At 42.7% G+C, this 11,655-nt stretch overlaps 1 protein-coding gene across 4 annotated transcripts in view; it reads right to left on the minus strand.

The window, feature by feature from the left end:
• RCAN2 (regulator of calcineurin 2) overlaps positions 1–10,448 on the minus strand; it is a 289,445-nt gene extending 278,997 nt beyond the window's left edge. The window contains exon 1 of one of the 4 annotated variants that reach the window (XM_032299597.1): positions 10,034–10,448. The gene's annotated coding sequence lies outside the window, so the exon portion shown is untranslated. Of the gene's footprint in view, positions 1–8,153; positions 8,229–9,334; positions 9,565–10,033 lie in introns of those variants that run through there. The other 3 variants (XM_032299600.1, XM_032299598.1, XM_032299599.1) reach the window with 3 other exon arrangements.
• Positions 10,449–11,655: the final 1,207 nt, after the last annotated feature.

Raw genomic sequence — 11,655 nt, forward strand, 5'->3', positions numbered from 1 at the left:
GCCACAGGGAACTAACTGTTCCTCAGGTTTACCATTCCACATCACCTCTACCTGGAACTGACTCTTCCAAATCAGTCTGCATACATGTCGGGACTGTGATAGCCCTCTTAACCTTCCCAAGCAAGAGACACTCAACCTCCCAGTGTGGTTACAAACAGTATGGGAAGGAAATCTTCTCTCCCCACCCATGATACCTCAGGAGGCTGAAACTAAACCATCATCCAGGGTGCAAGCCAAGAATTTCCACAGTGTTCAAGTGCTGTGGCACTTAGACACAAGGTCAGAAGGTCAGCCTTTGAAAATCTCACCAAGCAAGTATTTCAATTCAGAGCATCACCTAAATGTCACCTGGTCAAATTTTGTTTGTTTACCTTGTCAAATTTTGAAGTGTAATGGGCAAAACAGAAGTCACCAAGAGACAGAGAAATGAAAGCTACCAAATAAACACATTTTGTGATATGCCATTTGCTAAATATCTTTCCTGACCAAAATTTAACACTTTTTAAAATAAATAGTTGCTTGTATATCATAAAATATCAAGTAAATATTAATGCTCACAGCAGGAAAAAATTAACATATTTACAAAATATTACTTAGTTTTCACTTGTCAAAGGTAAGAAATTTTGCTATTGAGCAAATAAAATTTTGTTTGAACCACCATTAATTTATCTGAATTTACAATCTGCTCTTGTAAAATTCATGTGCTGATATCTGTAATCAAATAAATAATTTCTTTCTTGACAAAATAGTCAAACTCACAAGAGAAATATAAACTGAACATTGATTTGTCTTGGCCAGATACTGGGCTTTGAGCTTTAATAGTTCCAGAAGTCAAAATAAACAATAAATTATATTAATCTAGCCTGACTTTCAGACAAATTTATGGGGGAAAATAATTCAAATTGGCTGTTTCTCTCAATAAATTGGTCAATGTAATCAAAATACGATAATTGATATGGTAGCCTCATAGTAAATGCAGAACCTTTTATCTTTGAAAAGACAAATTTGAATAGTCATCAAACTAGAAAAATGACAATTTAAGTGACTTTTTAAGAAAATCCCAACTGGTTATCTTAGTTATTTATTCAAAATGGTTTTCTCTGCATTGTGTCTCTTGAGTAGAAGGTGAACAAAGACGTTACGTGCCTGTCTAAAGTTTGCCCGAAAGCAGAAGGGGAGCTGGTCCAAAACCAACTAAAGCACAACAGAACTAATGCAAATAAGTGCCCATATTTGCTAACAATATTTTTCAAGATAGTTTTTCAGGATTTAAAAACTGTTTTTGCCCAACTGAGAAGCCAGAAGAAGCAAACTGAAGCAGTTCTCACGTAAGCGGAGTTTGTTCTATTCTACTTAGTGTAAGTCCACATTAGCAGTTCAGTAGGCTGTGATGACAGCTGTCAAGGTCAGGCCTCTCACTGAGGCTGCTGTATCTATGGGCCAGGCCACTGATAACAGAAACATCAGGAGAGAAGCCATCCACAGAAATCAATTTGCCTGCCAACACTCATGTATACTGAGTCTACCAGATCCCTACCCACTCACCTTCAACTCCCTAAAAGAAAGCCTAACCTCCTTGAATCAATTGTTAGGCATGAATATTTCCAGGGTAGGGGTTATCTCTGGAAAGCACTAACACCATCCAGTTCTTATCTTCACCAAAAAGATTGCTTACAAGTGGGACAGAGGTGACAGCTGCATTCTCCTGTATTGCTTGTGGGAATGTTCATTAGTACAACCTCCTAAAAAAGCAATTAAAAGCAATGTCAGTATATAGGAAAAGCCTTAAGAAGGTCTATCTGAGCCAATAGTTCCACTTCTAATGATCTGTCCTAAAACGATCCAAAACATAGAAAAAAATGGTGCTTAAAGATGTTTATCAAAGTAGTATATATGATATTTTAAATGATTGGGAACCATCTGAATGTTCAACAATAGAGGAAAGTGTAAATAAATTATGATAAAATTATACATTGAAATGCTATGCAGCTAATGAAAAATTATTCAAAAAGAGTATTGGCCTCATATGAAAGTTATTTTAAATTTTCAGTGAAATACACAGAATGTAAAATTCTATACGCAGTTATAATTTCATTTCTATAAAAACATGCATATAAAAAGTGAAAAATACATCAAAATGCTAATAGTAATTATCAATTGCTCATGGTAATATGTGTTATTTTAATTCTCTCTTTTTATATTTTCCTGTGTTTTCCAAAGTTTTTATAGAAAGCACCTATGCCCAAGGAAAAAAAAATTAAAAATCACGGCAGAGGGTCCCTAGTTTTTCTGCTGAGAGGACAGGCTTCAGCAGACACTGGAAAATATCTCTAGCCTTCATGAGCAGACTCCATGTCCTGCCTGTCGCTCACACTTTATATAAACCCTGATGATGACTTTTTCTCGAACTCCACATCATGCCTATCCTTTCCTCGACCTTGGCTTTGACTTTCACCCTTCTCTGTTTATACTAAAACAACCCTCTGGCAGTTACCTCTTCTCTTCAAACCACAGTCTCCTTCCCCTTCACCAGCTGGACCCAGTTCAATGTCCTAATCAGGCCTGGCCTGGCCTGACCTGACCCACATTGGTACTGACAACAAATAAGTTGCCCCTGAAAAAAACAAGTTCTTTGTACCAAAGAAGAGGGCAAGGAAATACAATATTCTTAATGCATTATATAAATGTACTTTATCTGCAGTGGACGTCTTTCTTCTCACAGCCATGGCACTATACCAGGCCCATCTATAACTGATTTCTTGTTATTAGTAGGTCCCTATTGAGACAATCTTCCTCAACATCTGTGCAGAGCATTCCATTTTTCCGTGCACATTTACAAACTCATAGTATGTCACCCTCACACCTCTGTAAAGTGGGGAGATTGGGTATTATTTTCCTAATTGTACAGATAAGAAAACTGCAACTCAGAGACCTGGCACTCAATGGCTTATTCCCCCTGATCCTTAGGGTGTGCTTATCTGTAAATAGTGATGACAATACCCACCTCGTGGAGTTGTTGTAAGGATTAAATGAGATAACGTATGCAGCATGCTGAGCAGAGCCTCTGGAACAGGGGCAGCATTCAACAAATGCCAGTTCCTATGAATGTTAGGTCAATGGGAAGCTCAAGGTCACATAGCAGGGAAATGACAGCACCAGGATTGAGATCCAGACCTTTTCATGCCAAGTCCATGCTTTTTATACTTCGTTCCCAACACTGTATGAGAAATCCATGGCTTCAAATAAATTATAATATTTTGGACCAGGAAAATTTCAATTATATGAAAGAATAAAGCAATTATTCCCACAAAGAACTAAGGTAACAGTAATAAAATCTAGGACCTAGCTCTAAAATAACACATTTTTTGGTCCAATAGCCACCATTACAATGTCTTTTTATGCATACATTCCAAAGCTTAGGATCCCAAAGTTTCATCCCTTGTCTTACAGTAAGTTGAGTATAGATGATCAGATATGAAAATAAGGCTGTTTCCATTCATACTATAAAAAATGTTTTCTGTGGGTATTCTGAAGTGCAGGGAGTTTTTGAGCTATATTTGGAAGCATTTCTTTAACTTCTAGAAAGTACCATTCATGGTCACTTGCTTTACCATTTTTTAAGGGATTTTAGAAGTTTCCATTGAGTTTAAAGCTGCTTCCATATTTAAAAAATATTCCTTAACTAATTACAATATATGACACCTGGAGTTGGTAACAAGCAAAAAGATACAAGGACAGTGAACATTTTATAGGCAGAGGCAGAAAACCCTTCAGGAAGAAAAAGCACATGTCTGTGCACAGACACACACAGAACAGAAAATCATTCTGTCCCCTTTCTATTCTATGCTATAATAATAGAATCCAGTATGACCAACCCTAGGCAATATTTCCTTATTTACAGCAATATTGGTCTCCTTACAAACTGGCAAAAGAAGAATTAAAAACTTTGCATTGTGGAATGTTGACACTTCTTTATGTCTAAGAGGGTAAGCTATTAATGAATACTTGAGAGATGCACATTTGGAAAGGCATTTAATGTGCTGTGTGTTTTTGTACTACCAATATACATTTCTTTCTTAGATGAATAGATGATACTCAACTAAGAGGTGGCCCCTATCAAAACTATGAAGCAGGAAACTGTCTTCAGAAACTCTCTACCTTTCCCTTTCTACATGCCAGTTACGCTGGGGACAAGGGGTGAGGACCTCCATTTCCTGAGCACCTCACTGAGACTAAACTCATATGTGGGATCTGGTTTACAGTACCTGCTCCAATCCTCACAATAATCTTACAATATGTACATTAATTGCCCCAGTTTCTCAGAAATGAAGAAACTCTGGTAGAGTTAAAGTAACATGTCTAAAGAAAAGAAAGCGGTAAGTGACCATGAAGATTCCTCTATTTTAGTGCACATACAGGGTTCCCCTTCCAGAACCATGTTTCCCCAACCTCAAGCACTCCTATTAGCTCTGTAAGATGGATCAGTTCATACCAAGCTTTAAGGAGAAGCCACCATTTGTGTTAATCCTCTTTGAGGTAGTTCTATCCTCTAAGTGACCAGACAGGTACAATCTTAACCTGAACCAATGGTTCTAGAAGTAGAATTTGAGAAAGCAAACAGCAAGACTTCAGAATGTCATGACTCCTTAGAGAGCATCTAACCAACCTCTTGTTTCATGAATATACTGATTTAAAATAACGAAAGCCTGAGATGGGATGTGACTTTGCAAACATCACACAGCAAATAAGGTATAGAGCCCAGTCAAAAGCCAGGACTCCTGACTCAGTCTAGTTCTATTTTGTGGTGTCAGCCACAAATATCCAAACCTAGGGCAAAAAACACATTCCAGGATAAAAAAGAATTATTTTAATGCTATTAATTCACACTGACAATTCAGAATGCTGGTCAGAGCCTGGGCTTCAATTCTGGGTGCACATCTTACAAACTGTGTGACCTGCACAAGGTAACCTCTCTTTGCCTTGGTTTTCTTGTTAGTCATCTGAGAATAACAACAGTACCTGCCTCATAAGGCTAGTGGGAAGATCAGATGTGATAAACCATATATAGTTCTAACTTCTTTGTGCTCAGCATGTAGTAAACACTGAATAAATCTTAGATGTGATCATTATCATTATTATCACTGTTACCTCTAGGAGTAGTTCAAATAACTGAGTTCATACTATCACTTTTGGGGATAAATGTAGAAACAACTTTCTGCTATTAAGTTTGCCTCTCCAGATGGATTAAAGACTTAAACATAAGACCTAACACCATAAAAACCCTAGAAGAAAATCTAGGCAAAAGCATTCAGGATGTAGGTGTAGGCAAGGACTTCATGACCAAAACACCAAAAGCATTGACAACAAAAGCCAAAATAGACAAATGGGACCTAATCAAACTCCACAGCTTCTGCACAGCAAAAGAAACAATCATTAGAGTGAATCGGCAACCAACAGATTGGGAAAAAATTTTTGCAGTTTACCCATCTGACAAAGGGCTGATATCCAGAATTTACAAACAACTAAAACAGATTTACAAGAAAAAACCTAACAAGCCCATTCAAAAGTGGGTAAAGGATATGAACAGACACTTTACAAAAGAAGACATACATGAGGCCAACAAACATATGAAAAAATGCTCATCATCACTGGTCATCAGAGAAATGCAAATCAAAACAACATTGAGATACCATCCACGCCAGTTAGAATGGCGATCATTAAAAAATCTGGAGACAACAGATGCTGGAGAGGATGTGGAGAAATAGGAACACTTTTACACTGTTGGGGGGAGTGTAAATTAGTTCAACCATTGTGGAAGACAGTGTGGCAATTCCTCAAGGACCTAGAAATAGAAATTCCATTTGACCCAGCAATCCCATTACTGGGTATATATCCAAAGGATTACAAATCGTTCTACTATAAGGACACGTGCACACGAATGTTCATTGCAGCACTGTTTACAATAGCAAAGACCTGGAACCAACCCAAATGCCCATCGACGATAGTCTGGATAGGGAAAATGTGGCACATATACACCATGGAATATTATGCAGCCATCAAAAACGATGAGTTTGGGTCCTTTGTAGGGACATGGATGAACCTGGAAACCATCATTCTCAGCAAACTGACAGAAGAGCAGAAGATCAAACACCGCATGTTCTCACTCATAGGCGGGTGTTGAACAATGAGAACACATGGACACAGGGAGGGGAGCACTACACACTGGGGTCAGTTGGGGGGATATAAGGGAGGGACGGTGGAGGGTGGGGAGCTGGGGAGAGATAGCAAGGGGAGAAATGCCAGATGTAGGTGATGGGGAGGAAGGCAGCAAATCACACTGCCACGTGTGTTCCTATGCAACAATTTTGCATGTTCTTCACATGTACCCCAAAACCTAAAATGCAATAAAATAAATAAATGGGAAAAAAAAAAGTTTGCCTCTCCTGGCCAGGTGTGGTGGCTCACACCTGTAATCCCAACACTTTGAGAGGCCAAGGCGGGCGGATCACGAGGTAAAGAGATTGAGACCAGCCTGGCCAACATGATGAAACCCTCTCTCTACTAAAAAGACAAAAATTAGCTGAGCATGGTGGCGTGTGCCTGTAATCCCAGCTATTCGGGAGGCTAAGGCAAGAGAATTGCTTGAATCCAGGAGGCGGAGGTTGCAGTGAGCCGAGATTGTTTTTTTGCTTTGTTTTGTTTTGTTTTGTTGTTTTTTGCCTCTCTTTCTTCTCTAAAAGCAGCCCTACACAGTCTCAGGAATGAAGGGAAATAAGATCAGCAGAAGGTTGACATCAGAAATGAAGAAATTACCTTTGAAAATAAAAGTGCCCACTGAACATTTTCATTTTGTTGTTCAAAATAAAAAATTTCCATCTTTCTCAAATATGCTTTTTCTCATTCACTCCCTAATTCAGTTAAAAGCCTGACCATCCTCTAGATATCTAAGCTTCTCCTTCCATACCACCATCCGCTTGGTGACCAATGCTACTGATCCTCCCCATAAAATGGCTCTGTATGGATCTCTCTTTCCTCCAGGTCATCTGGTTCAGGCACATTTCATTTTATGAGTTTTGGGGGGTTTATGTTTTATTTTGGCCTGTACCACTCCAACGGTCTAAAATCTCCCTTTTTGCAACCCCACCTCCTCACGCCTCCAAAGTCACTTTTGCAAAATATAAGCTAGATGAAATCATTTCTACCATTAAAGGTTGCATGGTTTCACCACCTTAGCAGGGTATATTCACAAACCAGCCGCAGTGAAACCATTCTAAACTCTCCTGCCTTCCCTCAAAACACATAGGTGTCCTCTGAATGTGACCTTTCTACCATGTGTGTATGCTGTCCCTTCAATGCGGAAGACCCAGCACCTTCCCTAGACAACTCCTGCTACCTATTGGAATCCAGACCAAATGTGAACTCTTCTTCAGAGTCTAGCAGATTCCCTCCAGTTTTTCTTCTGTTGACTCTCCCTAAACTTGCTTCTATCTTCACTAAACACTCATGATGTTGAATCATTATTATTTATTTTCTTCTCCTTTTTTTGCTAGATTGATTTCTGGGAGGCATGTGCCTCATTCTTTTAGCCTCTGGCACAGGACCTACAAAGCACACAGTAGGTGCTCAACAAATAACTATTGAATAGATCAAGTGGATGCTACAGAAAGTAAAAGGAATAGGAAAATGAGACCTCGGTGACTGTCAATGTTAGTCTCAGTAAAAAGAATCCGTGATATGTATGACTTATCTGCAAATGATTATGCAAGTGGTTTTTAACACTGTGATGTGCACTTGCAAATGAGAAAGCTCTCAAGTTCCCACTTCTGTTAAATGTTCATCACTGGAGAGAGAGTCATGTCCTCCCAAATTTAGGTGGGTTCTGCAGGACCTGCACACACTAAGCTCTTAGAGTCCTGCAGCTTTAGAGGGGAACACTTTTCCCTTACAAAATTCTACGGACTGGACTGAGGTAGTAGATGCTGATTTGATTTGCAGTGGATTTGAAAGCAAAGCGCAACTCACATTTTAGACTAATTGAACTCAATGGCTGATCATACTTAATATAATAGCTCTAAAGCTAAAGAAAATCAATAAGTATGCTGAAAAGCAGCCAAATGCTCACTCCCTTGTCTAGTTCCACCGTCAATGCTGACCTGCTTCTTGATCCTTTCCAGCTTCTGGGTATTTCCATCTTCACTCTGCCCCCAGATTGCAAAGGCGGGTTAGCAAGTCTTGCGTCGTGCCTTATGATACATTTGTTCTTCGTTTTGAAGTTAATGTAATAAAAGATCATAAAGGTGTGAAACTTGAGTTGCACTGTTAAAGTTGCCCTACTTTTCCTAAAGCCTCCCCTCTGTATAAGTTAAGTGGAATTCTGGCTGAAGGGAGAGAGAAGTGTGAGCTGGAATGCTGTGACATCTCTTCATCTCCAATTGTGGAAAATTGAGAGAATGCATATTAAAGGAATCCCAGAAACTTTTTAGTTTACTAAACTAAGACTTTAAAAAAAAAAATTGATTTGGCAGCAAACTCATTAGATGTCCTTTGAACACCTCTATCTCATTGTAAGAAACAGGAAAGATTCAAAGCATGCACTCATCTATAATTGATTTTGATATAAGAAAAAGAAGTGCCGTGGAGAATAAATCATTAACTATAAGACAAACCAAGGCACCCTGGAAACCAGCGAGACCTGGAGGCAGCCGAGGGATCAGGCGGCTGGGATTTGCCTGTTCCCTCTGGCGACTTCTGGAGTGAAGCATCCCACAGGCAGGGCGAACCCGGCACACAGCGCTCCTGTCCATTTCACTTTTCAAACTTGAAGTTATTTTTAGATGACCCAAGCCCGCTTAATCCCAAGCAGGACAATTCTCAGCCCGCTGCACCTCAATGCACCTACCCACTCCCCAGCCTCTGCATTGGGAAGAAGGGCTCTCTCGATCTTCTTTGCTCTCGGTATCCAGTTAGCCTCTTCTAGCCCCCTCTCTAAGCTTCAGTCCCGGGGATCACAGGCGTCACCCTCGCTCCTTCACTTTTGCACCTGCTGCTGCTACCAGGAAGGCGAACCCCAGGCCACGGGCAGTGGGGAAGGGGCTCCTTAGGACCCGCGCCCCCTAGAGGGGGGTCGCGGGAGATCTCCGTCCCCACGGCCTCTGCCGGGACAGACCACAGATCTCGAGACAACCCCCACCCCCGCCGCCCCCGCCCAGCCCCCAGACCCGGCCCCACTGGCCAGACCCCTGCCGCGGTCCCCTGGCACGACCCGGGCGCTGCTGTCAGCCCCGGCGGGACGGGGTGCAGGGGCGAGCCCGGCCGGCGCGGTTACATAACCGACCTGCTGGGCGTCCGCGATGCGCCGGCGGAGGCGGAGGCGGAGGCGGAGGCGGCGGCTGGGCGTCTGCGGGGGCCGGGCTGGTTGCTCGCGCGCGGCGCTGCCTGCTCACCTGCCCGCCGGTGCGAGCGCGTGGGGGCGGCGCGGTGCCAGCGGGCCTGGGCGTGGGGCCGTGCGCGGCGCGCCCCGCCTCCCGCTCTCCGCGGCCGTGGGTCGGTGGGTCTCTGCCTGCTGCCCGCTCCTCCCCGCAACCTCCGCCGCCGTCACCCGGGACAAAGCGGCTCCAGGGAGGGGCTGAGCCGGCGGCTCTTGCAGGAGCCGGCGGAGATGGGCGCGTCCCCAGCTCCGACTCATCGGGCCAACCTCCAATCAGACCCAGGGAAACCGAAAGCCCCTGTCTGGCCTCCTCTCATCTCCTCCCTCCTGACCCTGCGGCCTCCCCGGTCCCCCACCCACCGCACCTCCGGGGCTCTCACCCTGCCCTCAGCCCCGCACCCCTCCTTTCAACCTCAGGTGCCCGGGACGGCTCAGGAGCCTCCGGGGACCTGGCGTGGGAGTCTGGCCGCAGGAGTCCCGGCCTCAGCGGGGAGAGGTTCCTTGGGGTCCCATGCTGAGCTGAGGGTGAGGGGGCAGCGACAACCCAGAAGAAACAGGCAGAGAAGCAAACTGGTTGGGGAGTACTGGGAGAACGACTCTTCTTACCAGATATCTGAGCCCCCCAACTCTGGCTAACTGAGGAAGTGTTGGGGTGCCCCTGGATGGTCCTCCCGGGCTTCTGCGCTTGGTGGGTGCTGGCGCCCTCTGGCTGGAGCCCTGCGTCCGGCCCAGCCCAGGCTGCTGAAGGTGCCCTGCGCGGGCTTCACAGCTTTGCCAGGATTTGCAGCCATCAGACCTGAGGACAGAAGGGCTGGGGCTGCAACGACTCCTATTGTGTGACAGCCATGACACACACATGTGTGTGAGCGGGAGGTTGGTGTCCTACAGCAAACGGGACTGAAGGCGAAGCAGAATCTAGGGTAGATCTGTTGCTCAACAAAGTTAACCCCAGTAGAAGTCTCTGCTTTACGGAATAAAGCAATTCAAATTGGCGAGGACGCCCATTTGAATTCTCTTGCCATGAGATTCAGTCCTGTTCCTATCTGTGCCTTACGTGTGGCACAGATAGGAACAGGACTGAATCTCATGGCAAGAGAATGTCAATTATGCAAAAGATCGTAATAGGGAGGGTGCAGAAAATTAAAGGAAGGGGATGTGCAGACCAACCTGAGGGAGGGAGTGAATAGCTTTTAAATCACGTATGTGTTCTGTCATCTTTCTAACTGCTACATAAATAAGCTGTTTTATTTTTGCTTTGCATGCCTTTTGATTTTCTGATAACAATATTACGATTCCACTGAAGCAGTCCATAAGCTTCACAATCATTCTTCACTTACCCAGATACTACATTGTTTTTTTCCCAAAGTTGACATAGAAGCACATTTTTTCAACAAAAATTGGCTCTTCTCTCTGGTTAGCCTGCATTAATATAAACACAGAAATTCAGAATTGAAAATGACTTTAGGTTTCCCCTCGTCCAGCCTTCTCCTGGATGCATGAATCTGTAAGTGGTTGTTGATTTAGATAATTGTCATTTGGGATGGAATTGTCTGAAAGGGCATTCTTAAGCTAAGCAAAAACGTGCCTCCCTTGAATTTTCTAACAGTGCTAGCTCATTTTTTGAAGCCAAAGAAACCAAGTCAAATTCCTCTTCTATCTTTAAAATATGTAAAAATAGCTGGCATGTCTAATGCACTCCAGGATCCACCTTCTTTCCAAGTAAAGCATCTCTAACCCTTTAAACAAAATCTCATTAGTGAGTGCTTCCTAGAATCATCACCAAGCTGATGACTTTCATCTTAACAGGGCCTATTATTTTATGAATATAAATTTGCATATAAAATTTTCAGCTTACAGAAGCAATATATTCATTGCAGAAATTTTGAAAAGTTGGAAAAACACAGGAATTAATGTAAGAACTAAATTAGGCGATAGATGTAAAACACCTAAGCACAGTGCCAGGCACACAGTGATACTCAATATATGTCAGCTGTTACCAAAATCAACATGGCCATTTTCCTAACACCAAATATAGATACTGTTACTTTTCTAGATGCTTTTTCTGATTTCTCACAGCCACATATTCCTCCTTTTACTGCTAAGAGAAATTCTGTGTTTGTCAGCTTGTGTGAAGAATGAAGGATAAATAAGGGAAAGAGGGAAAAGTGACCAAATGGCTTCATTTTGTTTACCTTGAAAAGAACAATATGTTACTAGCAAAGCAAATG

The sequence above is a fragment of the Sapajus apella genome, unplaced genomic scaffold, assembly GCF_009761245.1.
Source record: "Sapajus apella isolate SASKATOON/1434 unplaced genomic scaffold, GSC_monkey_1.0 scaffold41, whole genome shotgun sequence".
Classification (NCBI taxonomy): domain Eukaryota; kingdom Metazoa; phylum Chordata; class Mammalia; order Primates; family Cebidae; genus Sapajus; species Sapajus apella.